The following is a 13,518-nucleotide window of genomic DNA, read 5'->3' on the forward strand; positions in this document are numbered from 1 at the left end:
CTCTTACAAAATGCGATATCCATACGGTACAGACATCTTCAGAAAATACTAGAAGGTCAACTTATTGATCCTCCCTCTAGCAGCTAGCCTGTTAATGGTTTTGTAACAATTTGTCAGAATAATTTGACAGAAATATTAATAGTGTTTTGGGATCGCAACTGAATGATAATAAATCAACGAAATCAAATTTAAGATCTTTAATATAAAAACGGTGTCTAGGTAGACATTATTAAGTAAAGAATTTAACAATTTAAGATATAAGCTCCTACACTTCTGGATATTACTTGTGTATACATTAATTGCAATGTTAAACTGTACATATAGTACCATAGTGCTGAGGGCACATTTCGTATCAGTACGGCTCACAAGTACCGTCTTGTACGTAGCTATGATGAGTTATACTCAAATGATAAATATTACAATCAACAAGTGTGTGTGAGAATGTGTGTATGTGCTCAAAAGTGCTCGTTATGTCTCAGTAAGACTAGACTCGACTTAGAGACTTAAACAATGACGGATTAAACGTCCTCAAAGCAGTCAAAACAGCTTGCTTGAACAATATGACGAACCATTCATCGAACAACAAGAATGTACAAAGCAGAAGCACGGCGTCAGGAACAAGGAGATAAAATAACGACCCTAACCGGGGTCCATCAGCAGATCCTCCATAAACGGCATACATCTCCCTTAATACTGAATCTAAGTTCAACATAACCAAATCCCCGACTACGACAGTGAGTAGATGCCTCAAAGAAGGTCAGAAGCTTCAGCTTGGGACCAAGGATGAATCGAGTGTCTCTGCGACACACAACTTCGGAAAAACGTCAAAAATCACTAAGTCTGAACAATGCTACGTGCATAAAGTTACTAGAAGTATGTTTTGACTCACCAACGAAATCATTCTCTACCAAAAACAGTCTAAATCACGAACAAACAGCCAGAGATGAGAGATCTGGTAAGGTGTACTTCTCAGGAAGGAAGCAGATCTAGAGAGACTCCATGAGGTAGGAAGGCCAGTCTCCAACCACAGGTGCGATCACGTGACTATCCAGTGCTACTCCAGCGACGCCGGCACGTAAACAAGCGAGCCGACAGTTAGATAAGCAGTTTGCGAGAATGGAGAGCCAGTCACAACATAGCCTATATAATAAGTCAAATAATTATATAAAGCAAGATATTTTCATTTTAGCTATTAATGAAAATATCGGCAATATACAATTATATGAAAAGGTAATATATATATATATATATATATATATATATATATATATATATATATATATATATATATATATATATATATATATATATATATATATAATGCAAATATCGCAAACCAAGCGATACAGGATGCAAAGCAACCACGGGGGTTATTTTGCATACATTATATACATTGTGTCTCAATCAGACTATGCAACATGTTCCAAGAAGCTAATCAGGGTCATCACTGGAGTCCCCATCTATCGCTTACAAAGATGAACCTCGGGCACTCTCCCAGGAGGCAGGGAGAGACGCCAACTTCTTCTTGACCATGGACACCTCGAGACCACAGTTTAACACAGCAGCCTCTAACTCAACATGAAACGACACAGGAAACTTCACATGACGAGCAAAGACAGCTAAACCTTTCCCCAGTACCAAAACCCAATTATACCATAGGTTGCCAGGAGTACGCTAAACGCAGATCAGATAGTGAGTGCGTGTGAATGTGTGCATGACTGTATGAGTGTGTGTGTGTGTGTGTGTGTGTGTGTGTGTGTGTGTGTGTGTGTGTGTGTGTGTATGCGAGCGCACCTCGTCCCATTTTTCAACTACCTTGAGTTTAAAAATATACTTCCTTACAACTCCATGGGTTCATCTGTGTCTTCAGCTTCCACCTGTGTTTCCCTGACCCGGGTCCTCTCCAATTAACCAGTCTATCCCTATCTACTTGATCAATTAACCATATGATTCTGTATGTCCAAATAATGTTTACCCTTAGGCCTCTTCTCCAGGAAGGTTATCAAGCTCATTTTCTTCAATATCTCCTCATAATGCATTCCTCTCAGTTTTGGGACTAGCAAGGTTGCAAATTTTTGTACCTAATCGAGCCTGTGGACGTGCTTGACCAGATGGCAGCTCTACACGGGGGTCAACGTAGTCAATAATTGGTCTTACACACTCTCAGTTGCTACTGTATTAGGTAGATCTGTACATCTGCTCGTTAATGCAAATATATCTAATCAGAGACTCACGTGGCAACACCTCAGTACCTAAAAGCATGCAGACATGGTCAAAAGGTTCGGTTATTGTTCAGACAGAATATCAGGATGAGGAAAAAATGTGATCTAAGTGATTTTGACTGAGAAATGATGGTTGATGCCAGATGGGGTGGTCTGAGTATCTCAGAAATTACTGATCTCCTGGGATGTTCAAACACAACAGTCTCTAGAGTTTACAGAGAATGGCGTGAAAAACAAAAATATCCATTGAGCGGTAACTTTGTGGGTGAAAACGCCTTGACAATGAAAGAGGTTAGAGGAAAATGGGCAGACTAGTTCAAGCTGACAGGGATGCGATAGAAACTCAAATAACCACACGGTACAACAGTGGTATGCAGAGCACCTCTGAACACACAACACGTCGAACCTTGAAGTGGATGGATTACAGCAGACCATATTGGTTTCATTCACGTCAGCTAGAACAAGAAACTGAGGCTACAGTGGGCACAGGCTCACCAAAACTGGACAGTTCAAGATTACAAAAACGTTGCATTGTCTGGTGAATCACAATTTCTACTGCGACATGCAGGCGGTAAGATCAAAATCCGGTGTAAACCTTTAGGATGTGGTGGAACGGGAGATTCGCAACATGACCGTGCAGCTGTCAAATCTGCAGCAACTGTACATGATGCTTTAATATCAACATGGACCAGAATCTCTAAGGTATGTTTGCACCACCTTGTTGAATCCATACCACCAAGAATTCAGGCTGTTCTAGAGACAATGTGAAACACTACACAGTACTAGAAGGGTGTACCTAGTAAAGTAGCCACTGAGTGTATGTCATACATAAAGTTCTGATTTTTTGTTTAGACTCCTGAATGCCGTTCTAAGATTTGCTAATCTTGTATATATATAGTCTGTTTGGCCATGGTGTGTGTGTGTGTGTGTGGCGGGGAAGGGAGCAGGTGTTGCCACAGTGTGTATGAGAGTGTGTGTGTGGGAGGCGGGGGTAGGGAGCAGGTGTGGAGTCTACACGGTATAGTACCACGCAGTAACAGTTCCACACGGTAGCGTAGCGTAACTCGCCATGTTTCTTACGTACATCAAAGTAAGAACATTTATGCTTGCTGCCACCGCCAGAAGAATCACAATCTCATTAGCGTGAGGCCAAAATGGCTTTCCTCTTATTTTCACTTCATTTCTTTGAGGTAATATCCAAATTAGCTCCTCAAATGAAATTCACAATTAGATATATAATCATCTTTATGCAAATGAGAAAAATTGACTTGGGGAGGGGGTTAAGGGAGGGGGGGTTGAGGACGGAGGCGACCCATTGTGACTCTTGCGTCGGGTGGCACAGAGGTCAGAGTTGTGCTCACAACACGGGGTGCTGTGTGTCCTTGATGCCCGGGAAATGGACTTATTATGGCTGGAAGAACTTCACTTGATTTTTGGCGGTGTCTGTAAATTGTGCCACCCAGCTATTGTTGTGGGTGCTACCCAGCTATTGTTGGTGCCACCCACCTATTGTTGTGGGTGCCACCCAGCTATTGCTGGTGCCACCCAGCTATTGTTAGTGCAACCCAGCTATTGCTTTTGCCACCCAGCTATTGTTGTGGTGCCACCCAGCTATTGTTGTGGTGCCACCCAGCTATTGTTGTGGTGCCACCCAGCTATTGCTGTGGTGTTGCTGGTGGCATCCAACTATTGTTATGGTGTTGCTGGTGCCACCCCAGCTATTGTTGTGTTGCTGATGCCACCCAGTTATTGTTTGTTGTGTTGCTGATGCCACCCAGCTATTGATGTGGTGTTGCTGGTGCCACTCAGCTATTGTTGTGATGCTGCTGGTGCCACCCAGCTGTTGCTGGTCCCACCAAACTATTGTTGTTGTGTTGCTGGTGCCACCCAACTATTGTTGTGGTGCTGCTGGTGACACCCAGCTGTTGCTGTGGTGTTGCTGGTCCCACCCAGCTATTGTATTTACGTTGTTGGTGCCATCCAACTCTTGTTGTGGTGTTGCTGGTGCCACCCGGCTATTGTTGTGGTGTTGCTGGTGACACCCGGCTATTGTTGTGGTGATGTTGGTGCCACCTAGCTGTTGCTTGTGCCACTCAGCTATTGTTGTAATGATGTGTTCTTAATGCCCCTCACAGGCGGCGCCACCCCACTCTAGTGTTACTGGTTCCAACCTGCCATTGTTGTGGTGTTGCTGTTGCCACCCAAAGGTGGTGCCGCCCACCCCAGTGTTGCTGGAGAAACTCGCCAGTGGTACGCTGACCGCCCACTCTCACTTATACACCCGCCCAATCTCATACATACACCCACTCTCATACATACGCCCACTCACTCATACACACACACGCCCACTCTCATACACACGCCCACCCTCGCCCATATACACGCCCACCCTAGCAAGGACCCTCCACTCGTCGCGGTATCGATTTAAATATTGAGATGAGAAGTGAAATATAATTAGAGGGTCGGGAATGGTAGACCCACTGGCGCTACCAGTAATATTAATGGGTTGTATTAAGAGCGCCATTATGAGGATAAAACTACCACCAGTGGCAACCTCCTGTGGTTACCACTACCACCTGGTTAACAATGTTACAAGTAGCAGCCGGCTGTAGTTAGTGTCACCACCTGGTTAACAATGTTACAAGTAGCAGCCGGCTGTAGTTAGTGTCACCACCTGGTTAACAATGTTACAAGTAGCAGCCGGCTGTAGTTAGTGTCACCACCTGGTTAACAATGTTGCAATGTAAATTATTTCTCATGTTTCTCATGTTTGTTAAGCATTCCAAAATCTCTTTCGTTGCTCACTGCATGTGGCAGTACTTGTTAAAATAACTTATTACAATCCTGTGCCCCGGGATATTGGATACAATGCTTAGCTTCGGCTAAGCGCCCATACTTATCTGAGGGTCTGGCTGTGTGGCTAAATTTCTGCGTACTCTGATGTAGTGTGTGCTGGTTCGAATCCTCCTGTCTTGCCAGAGGGGCTCCACAAGAACAATATTTCCCACCTCCAGGACTCAAGTCCAGCTAACCGGTTTCCCTGAATTTCTTTATAAATGTTGCCTCTTTCAAATTTTAACAACGCGTTAAGTCATAAAAATCCCTTGTCTCCACTCCTCTATAACACACCCACACAAACCTGCAGAATGTCTAAGTCTCTCGTAGACAAAACCTTCTTTACCCTCTTCCAACCATTCCTAGGATGACCACTCATATATGTGTATATATATGTATATATATATGTATATATATATATATATGTATATATATATATGTATATATATATATATATATATATATATATATGTCGTGCCGAATATGTAAAACTGGTCAATTAGCAAGAACTCATTTAAAATTAAGTCCTTTCCGAAATTTTCTCTTGTACGTTTAAAGATATATTTTTTTCATTAATGTTGTTGCAAAAATTTATAATTTTGCACCAAAAGGAACTTAGAAAACTTACCTAACCTTATTATAACAAGAACAATTTATTTTAGCCTAACCCAACTAAATATATTTTAGATTTGTTTACAATAATATAATACTAAACAAATACAGTGAAATATATTTTTTTCGTTAGGTTCAGAATGATTTTGGCGAAATTATTGCATACACAAATTTTCACTTGTCCTATATGGCAAAATGAGCGTTGCTATTTAAGCCAAGATCGCAAGTTCTGCCTATTCGGCACGACATATATATATATATATATATATATATATATATATATATATATATATATATATATATATATATATATATATATATATATATATATATATGGAGGTACCACCTCTGGAACTGTCATGGGGACCCTCATCCTCAGAGAAAAGAATAAACTTGCTTCAGAGAAAACTCAAGGTTCTCCATGAAGCTGTTTGAAAATTTTCTCCTACCACCCTCTATATTTAATATATTAATATATATTTTATTTAAAGACAAAATACATTGACAAAAATACAATAGGGGTAAAACAACATAGATAAAAACTCAGAGAGAGAGAGATAAACAGAGAGAAGGGTAAAGACAGTGAAAAAAGAAAAGGGGGAATGAAGGATGGTGAGAGGGGAAAGGAGAAGGCGTAAAGGAACAACACAGAACACTACCAAAAATCCTGCCCGGATAAAATACGAGATTAAAAAACAAGAAGTGGCCAACTCTCTCTCTCTCTCTCTCTCTCTCTCTCTCTCTCTGATGAAGTAGTAGAGGCTCCATCCCCAATCAGGTGTTCCCCTGTGACATGTGGGATCAAGTTTAACTGGTTGAACCCCGTTATGACGAAGTGTTGTACTTCTCTTAACACCTACCAGAGGTACCTCACCAGGGTCCCTGTGAACCACTGGTCCACCCACCAGAGGTACCTCACCAGGGTCCCTGTGAACCACTGGTCCACCCACCAGAGGTACCTCACCAGGGTCCCTGTGAACCACTGGTCCACCCACCAGAGGTACCTCACCAGGGTCCCTGTGAACCACTGGTCCACCCACCAGAGGTACCTCACCAGGGTCCCTGTGAACCACTGGTCCACCCACCAGAGGTACCTCACCAGGGTCCCTGTGAACCACTGGTCCACCCACCAGAGGTACCTCACCAGGGTCCCTGTGAACCACTGGTCCACCCACCAGAGGTACCTCACCAGGGTCCCTGTGAACCACTGGTCCACCCACCAGAGGTACCTCACCAGGGTCCCTGTGAACCACTGGTCCACCCACCAGAGGTACCTCACCAGGGTCCCTGTGAACCACTGGTCCACCCACCAGAGGTACCTCACCAGGGTCCCTGTGAACCACTGGTCCACCCACCAGAGGTACCTCACCAGGGTCCCTGTGAACCACTGGTCCACCCACCAGAGGTACCTCACCAGGGTCCCTGTGAACCACTGGTCCACCCACCAGAGGTACCTCACCAGGGTCCCTGTGGACCACTGGTCCACCCACCAGAGGTACCTCACCAGGGTCCCTGTGAACCACTGGTCCACCCACCAGAGGTACCTCACCAGGGTCCCTGTGGACCACTGGTCCACCCACCAGAGGTACCTCACCAGGGTCCCTGTGAACCACTGGTCCACCCACCAGAGGTACCTCACCAGGGTCCCTGTGGACCACTGGTCCACCAACCAGAGGTACCTCACCAGGGTCCCTGTGAACCACTGGTCCACCCACCAGAGGTACCTCACCAGGGTCCCTGTGAACCACTGGTCCACCCACCAGAGGTACCTCACCAGGGTCCCTGTGAACCACTGGTCCACTCGCCAGAGGTACCTCACCAAGACCCCTGAGAACCACTGGTCCACCCACCAGAGGTACCTCACCAGGGTCCCTGCGAACCACTGGTCCACCCACCAGAGGTACCTCACCAGGGTCCCTGTGAACCACTGGTCCACCCACCAGAGGTACCTCACCAGGGTCCCTGTGAACCACTGGTCCACTCACCAGAGGTACCTCACCAAGACCCCTGAGAACCACTGGTCCACCCACCAGAGGTACCTCACCAGGGTCCCTGCGAACCACTGGTCCACCCACCAGAGGTACCTCACCAGGGTCCCTGTGGACCACTGGTCCACCCACCAGAGGTACCTCACCAGGGTCCCTGTGGACCACTGGTCCACCCACCAGAGGTACCTCACTAGGACCACTGTCACCCACTGGTCCACCAACCAGACGTATCTCACTAGGGCTACTGTAGCCCATTGTTCCACCTACCAACGGCACCTCACCAGGACCACTGCCGCCCGCTGGACCACTCAACAAAGGCACCTCACCAGGACCACTGCCGCCCACTGGACCACCCACCAAAACTCACAAAGTATAAATGATTTTAGAGACGTTTTTAAAAGAATTACGGCAGTGTAAAGTTGCAACAAATTCGAAGAAAAATGTTTTCTGGGAAGGAAGGTGGGTTGAGGAGGGTAGGTTGAGGAGGGTGGGTTGAGGAGGGTGGGTTGAGGAGGGTGGGTTGAGGAGGATGGGTTGAGGAGGGTGGGTTGAGGAGGGTGGGTTGAGGAGGGTGGGTTGAGGAGGATGGGTTGAGGAGGGTGGGTTGAGGAGGGTAGGTTGAGGAGGGTGGGTTGAGGAGTGGGTTGAGGATGGTGGGTTCAGGAGAGTGGGTTGAGGAGGGTGGGTTGAGGAGAGTGGGTTGAGGAGGGTGGGTTGTGGAGTGGGTTGAGGAGGGTGGGTTGAGGAGAGTGGGTTGAGGAGGGTGGGTTGAGGAGGGTGGGTTGAGGAGTGGGTTGAGGATGGTGGGTTAAGGAGAGTGGGTTGAGGAGGGTTGTTTGAGGAGGGTGGGTTGAGGAGGATGGGTTGAGGAGGGTGGGTTGAGGAGAGTGGGTTGAGGAAGATGGGTTGAGGAGGGTGGGTTGAGGAGGCTGGGTTGAGGAGGGTGGGTTAAGGAGAGTGGGTTGAGGAGGGTGGGTTGAGGAGAGTGGGTTGAGGAGGGTGGGTTGAGGATTTTGGGTTGAGGAGGGTGGGTTGAGGAGAGTGGGTTGTGGCGGGTGGGTTGAGTAGAGTGGGTTGAGGTGGGTTGAGGAGGATGGGTTGAGGAGGGTGGGCTGAGGAGGATGGGTTGAGGAGGGTGGGTTGAGGAGGGTGGGTTGAGGAGAGTGGGTTGAGGAGTGGGTTGAGGAGGGTGGGTTGAGGTGTGTGGGTTGTGGAGGGTGGGTTGAGGAGAGTGGGTTGAGGAGGGTGGGTTGAGGAGAGTGGGTTGAGGAGGGTGGGTTGAGTAGTGTGGGTTGAGGAGGGTGGGTTGAGGAGAGTGGGTTGAGGAGGGTGGGTTGAGGAGGGTGGGTTGAGGAGAGTGGGTTGAGGAGGGTGGGTTGAGGAGGGTGGGTTGAGGAGGATGGGTTGAGGAGGGTGGGCTGAGGAGGATGGGTTGAGGAGGATGGGTTGAGGAGGATGGGTTGAGGAGGGTGGGTTGAGGAGGATGGGTTGAGGAGGGTGGGCTGAGGAGGATGGGTTGAGGAGGATGGGTTGAGGAGGATGGGTTGAGGAGGATGGGTTGAGGAGGGTGGGTTGAGGAGGGTGGGTTGAGGTGGATGGTATCACATACACAAGTATATTGAGAGACGTGTTTATCTGGCTGAACAAGACACCAACACAGTCAACACAACAATCAACAGAATGAAGAATAAAGCAAAGACCACTTGTTATTTTTTGATCACCCACATATTTCCACTACCAAATCCAATGTACAATTATTTACACTATGTAGAAGATATTTACTTCATGCCATAATGGGAGATGACTTCAAATGAGAGTGTATGTATAAGAGAACTTTCACTGCTACAGCTTTAGGCAGCCATACAGAGGACACACTCTAGAATGGGAGTAACCAGCTCGAGGCTTGTGAGGATCTGAAGCTCCAGGAGTGACTCTATATGCTATGTAGCTTATACTGGGGCTCTCTCCCCTCACCCTGACTGGCAGACCTCCAGCACAAACTAACAATCACCTAGTATTGGAACAGTGTGCTTCATTCGACACTGCAGTGAACTACTGTTCTTAGCACTAGTTATTGCTAGTATGTAAGAATGTGGTTACGTGTGATGCACGTGGAATATAACATTATATTCGGCATACGCCACAGATGCGATGAAGAGGGTGAGTTGTGGAGGTGGTATGAGGGTGAGAGGAAGAGGAGGAGGAGGAAGAGGAGGAGGAGGAGGAGGAGGAGGAGGAGGAGGAGGAGGAGGAGGAGGAGGAGGAGGAGGAGGATTGAGGAGGGTGAGTTAAAGAGGGTGAATTGAGGAGAGTAAGTAAAGGAGGGTGGGTTACGGAAGGAGGGTTAAGGAGGGTCGTGGGGAGGGAGGGGGAAAAAGACTGGAGTGACATCTATTGGAGGCAGCTAAAACTAACTTCAATTAATTTACTCTCCACTTTTCTCTCTCTCTCTCTCTCTCTCTCTCTCTCTCTCTCTCTCTCTCTCAACTTTATTTCGTCGGGAATGGTAAAATGGATTATGATGCATTACAATAATTGGTTTTCTTATTTCCCCTTAATTGACATATCGAGTTCTGCTCTAATTAGCAAGAGAAAACTCCACCAGTAATTTTCTTCCTTGCAGAGTCGATATAAGAGGAAGGTTGGGGGGTACAAAGGACATCCTATTTTTTGAAAGAGGTGGGGGAGGAGGGAGGAGGAAGAGGGGGATTGGAAGGAGGACGAGAGGGAAGGGGGAAGGAAAGATGGAGGAAGGGAACAGAAGAACCTTATGGGACATTGATTACAGAAAGAAAAGTTTGGTTACACGATTTAAGATATTATTTACAAAGTCGCATAACATGGGTAGAAATATACTGTACTCTCTCTCTCTCTCTCTCTTTCTCTCACTGTCTTGTTAAAGATGTGTTAAGAGGAGTCGTGGAAAACGAAAAAGATAAGGAGATTGATCCCCCTGAGTTGCCGATAATGTTAGAAGATGTTCAGCACTCCAGATGACTCAAGATGACGTTAAGATGCTGTACACATCATCTCAAGACGCACAACATTATTACAAGACGCTTTACAGCATTATAAAGCACTGTACATCATTATAACATAGACATAGATGTACTTGCTGTGACGGCTACCTGTCCTCTCTTACTGTTGGGGCGGGATTATTATTATTATTATTGACATTATTATTATTTTATTATTATTATTATTATTATTATTATTATTATTATTATTATTATTGCTGTGCACCTTAAGTGGTTTCCATTTTTTCTTTTTTCTTTGAGTTTTTAACTGACTGAATTGTGTTACCTAGAGATATGAGAGAGAGAGAGAGAGAGAGAGAGAGAGAGAGAGAGAGAGAGAGAGAGAGAGAGAGAGAGAGAGAGAGAGAGAGAGAGAGATCCTCCATGCCATACTCGTTTACAAGCGTCACACCCGAAGGTAGGAACTCCTTGAAATCGTCATCTGGTGAGTGGACGGCCAGAGTGGAAGCAAGGGAGAAAGGAAGAGTTGTTAACTTACTTATTATAATTGGTGCGGCAGGTCTTGGGTGTGTGCTGGCCTCTTCAGATCTTGGGATATATTATAATCACTGTTCATTGTCCTCGCCCTCTTCATCATTAACCCCATCATCACCTCGACCTCCGTGAACACAGCTACGACTGAGGTTTTGTATCTGAAGTCGTGGGTTAATAACTCGTATTTTGTCAGCATGATTCCATTTGGTAACTTTACATGAGACCCCAGATAATATTATATAGTCGGACTTGCTAATTTCAGCTATTAATAAGTAAGTTCGCAATATGATATTAAGTGATATCGGCTCAAAGTAATATGCAAGTTGACCAGGCGTAACAATATATGTATATATGTATGTATATATATATATATATATATATATATATATATATATATATATATATATATATATATATATATATATATATATATATATATATATATATATATTATACACAATATATATGAGCTATCTCAGACTTTTCAGGATGAATAGCATATTAATGTTTTCAGGTTTATAGATACGACAACATGGTTTACTGTTACCGTCATACTTCTTAATATATATTAATGATGCAGTGGTTTTTTCATTGGACATATGACACGGTACGTATTCTTAAACATAATGTCACAACTAAGAAAACATGCACGCACAAATGACATGGAATTACAATGAAATGAAAGGCAAGGTTATACTCGCCTTACAAATAATATCCAGCGATCTGTCAGGGCACATAACCAGTTGCAATGTTGTTACCTCTCAGAATGGCTGTTAACTTGTCTTAATAATCCTATATAGTTTCTAGCCTGTTATCTAAATCAAATGTGATAATCTAGAAATCTTTACAATTTGGAAGTTTAACAGCAACTGATTGTGGCCTACAAGGCCTCAAATACACAAGTAACGCTGTCTAGCCTAATAACATTACATCTTTCGACGCTGAACACTGCCGATCCTAAATTAAGAAGAGTGACTGAAGACAGCAGTTAGTGTACACTGCCTAACCTGTCATACTACACTTACAACTAAACAATAATAACAAATGTCACTTTATGGTATCAAGCGTGGAAGCAAGGTAAACAATACCAGAAATGAGCAGAAGGAAATGTAATGTTTAGTTTTTGTGCAATGACTCAGAAATCGCTTGATCAGCAGTGAATGAAGTACCTGACTCACGAAATCGTAATGACACGATTGAAGTACCTACTGGCCACTACTAAGTTAGCAGACTCCCACGTTAATAAGCAGGTCAGCAGACACCCACGTTAATAAGCAGGTCAGCAGACACCCACGTTAATAAGCAGGTCAGCAGACACCCACGTTAATAAGCAGGTCAGCAGACACCCACGTTAATAAGTAGGTCAGCAGACCAGACTGACCGATCTAACCTACCCAGTGAAATGCACTGTAACAGTGAGTTTTAGTTGGAATATACCTAACTTCATTTTTCATTTTTATTTTTTTATGCCATATATTTATATAAAGATGAAGTTACTATAGTTGCCAGCCTAATAAAGTTCTCAGGGAAGCTCCACATGCAAAGTCTGAGTGTAAAACAAGGTGTTCAACACTATAAGATTAAATTAAGCATACGCTTATCAATTCAAGTCAGTGAGGCGTGACCTCCAATATGGCCGACAGCAGATAGTGGAGCCAACAAGACTACAGAACACACTAGACCTTATTTTCACAAATAATGAGGACCTGGTAAGAAACATAACAATATAAAAAACAACTAATTCTGATCACAATCTAATCGAAGTCCAGACCAACATGTACAGGGGTCCTGATCAACAAAATACATGTAGCTATGAGGGCACCTTTACCAAGTTCAACTTCAACAACAAGAACATCAACTGGGACCAGGTAAACTATGTCCTAAACTAAAAATGTTGGGAAGATATCTTAAATGACATGAACCCTAACCAGTGCCTTGAAAAGATCAACTTCCTGGTAGCTGAAGTATTGTCATGTGTGGGGTTCGAAACGTGGATTTGGTAAGAACACTCATGTAGGCTGGTTAGTACTTATAATTATAACGGAAAATATGGGAAGCACAGGCCCGCCCTGCCTCTCTGCTCTCTATCTTAAAACTGACTCCCCAGTGAAGCCTAGGGGTGAGCGGCGTTCAAAAACATGCTATAGTCAGCAGCAACATGAATAACAGTCAGTGATTGAGGCCCTGAATCTGCACTCTCTCGAAAGGCGTAGAATTAGGGGGGATATGATCGAGGTGTATAAATGGAAAACAGGAATCAACAAAGGGGATGTAAATAGCGTGCTGAAAATTTCCAGCCAAGACAGGACTCGAAGCAATGGTTCCAAATTGGAAAAATTCAGATTCAGA

General features: G+C 44.7%; 1 protein-coding gene across 1 annotated transcript in view; it reads left to right on the plus strand.

Moving 5' to 3' along the window:
- Positions 1 to 13,518, plus strand: part of Drgx (Dorsal root ganglia homeobox) — a 338,644-nt gene that overhangs the window by 269,915 nt on the left and 55,211 nt on the right. The gene's annotated exons all lie outside the window — the stretch shown is intronic.

Source organism: Cherax quadricarinatus, chromosome 32 (assembly GCF_038502225.1).
Source record: "Cherax quadricarinatus isolate ZL_2023a chromosome 32, ASM3850222v1, whole genome shotgun sequence".
Classification (NCBI taxonomy): Eukaryota; Metazoa; Arthropoda; class Malacostraca; order Decapoda; family Parastacidae; genus Cherax; species Cherax quadricarinatus.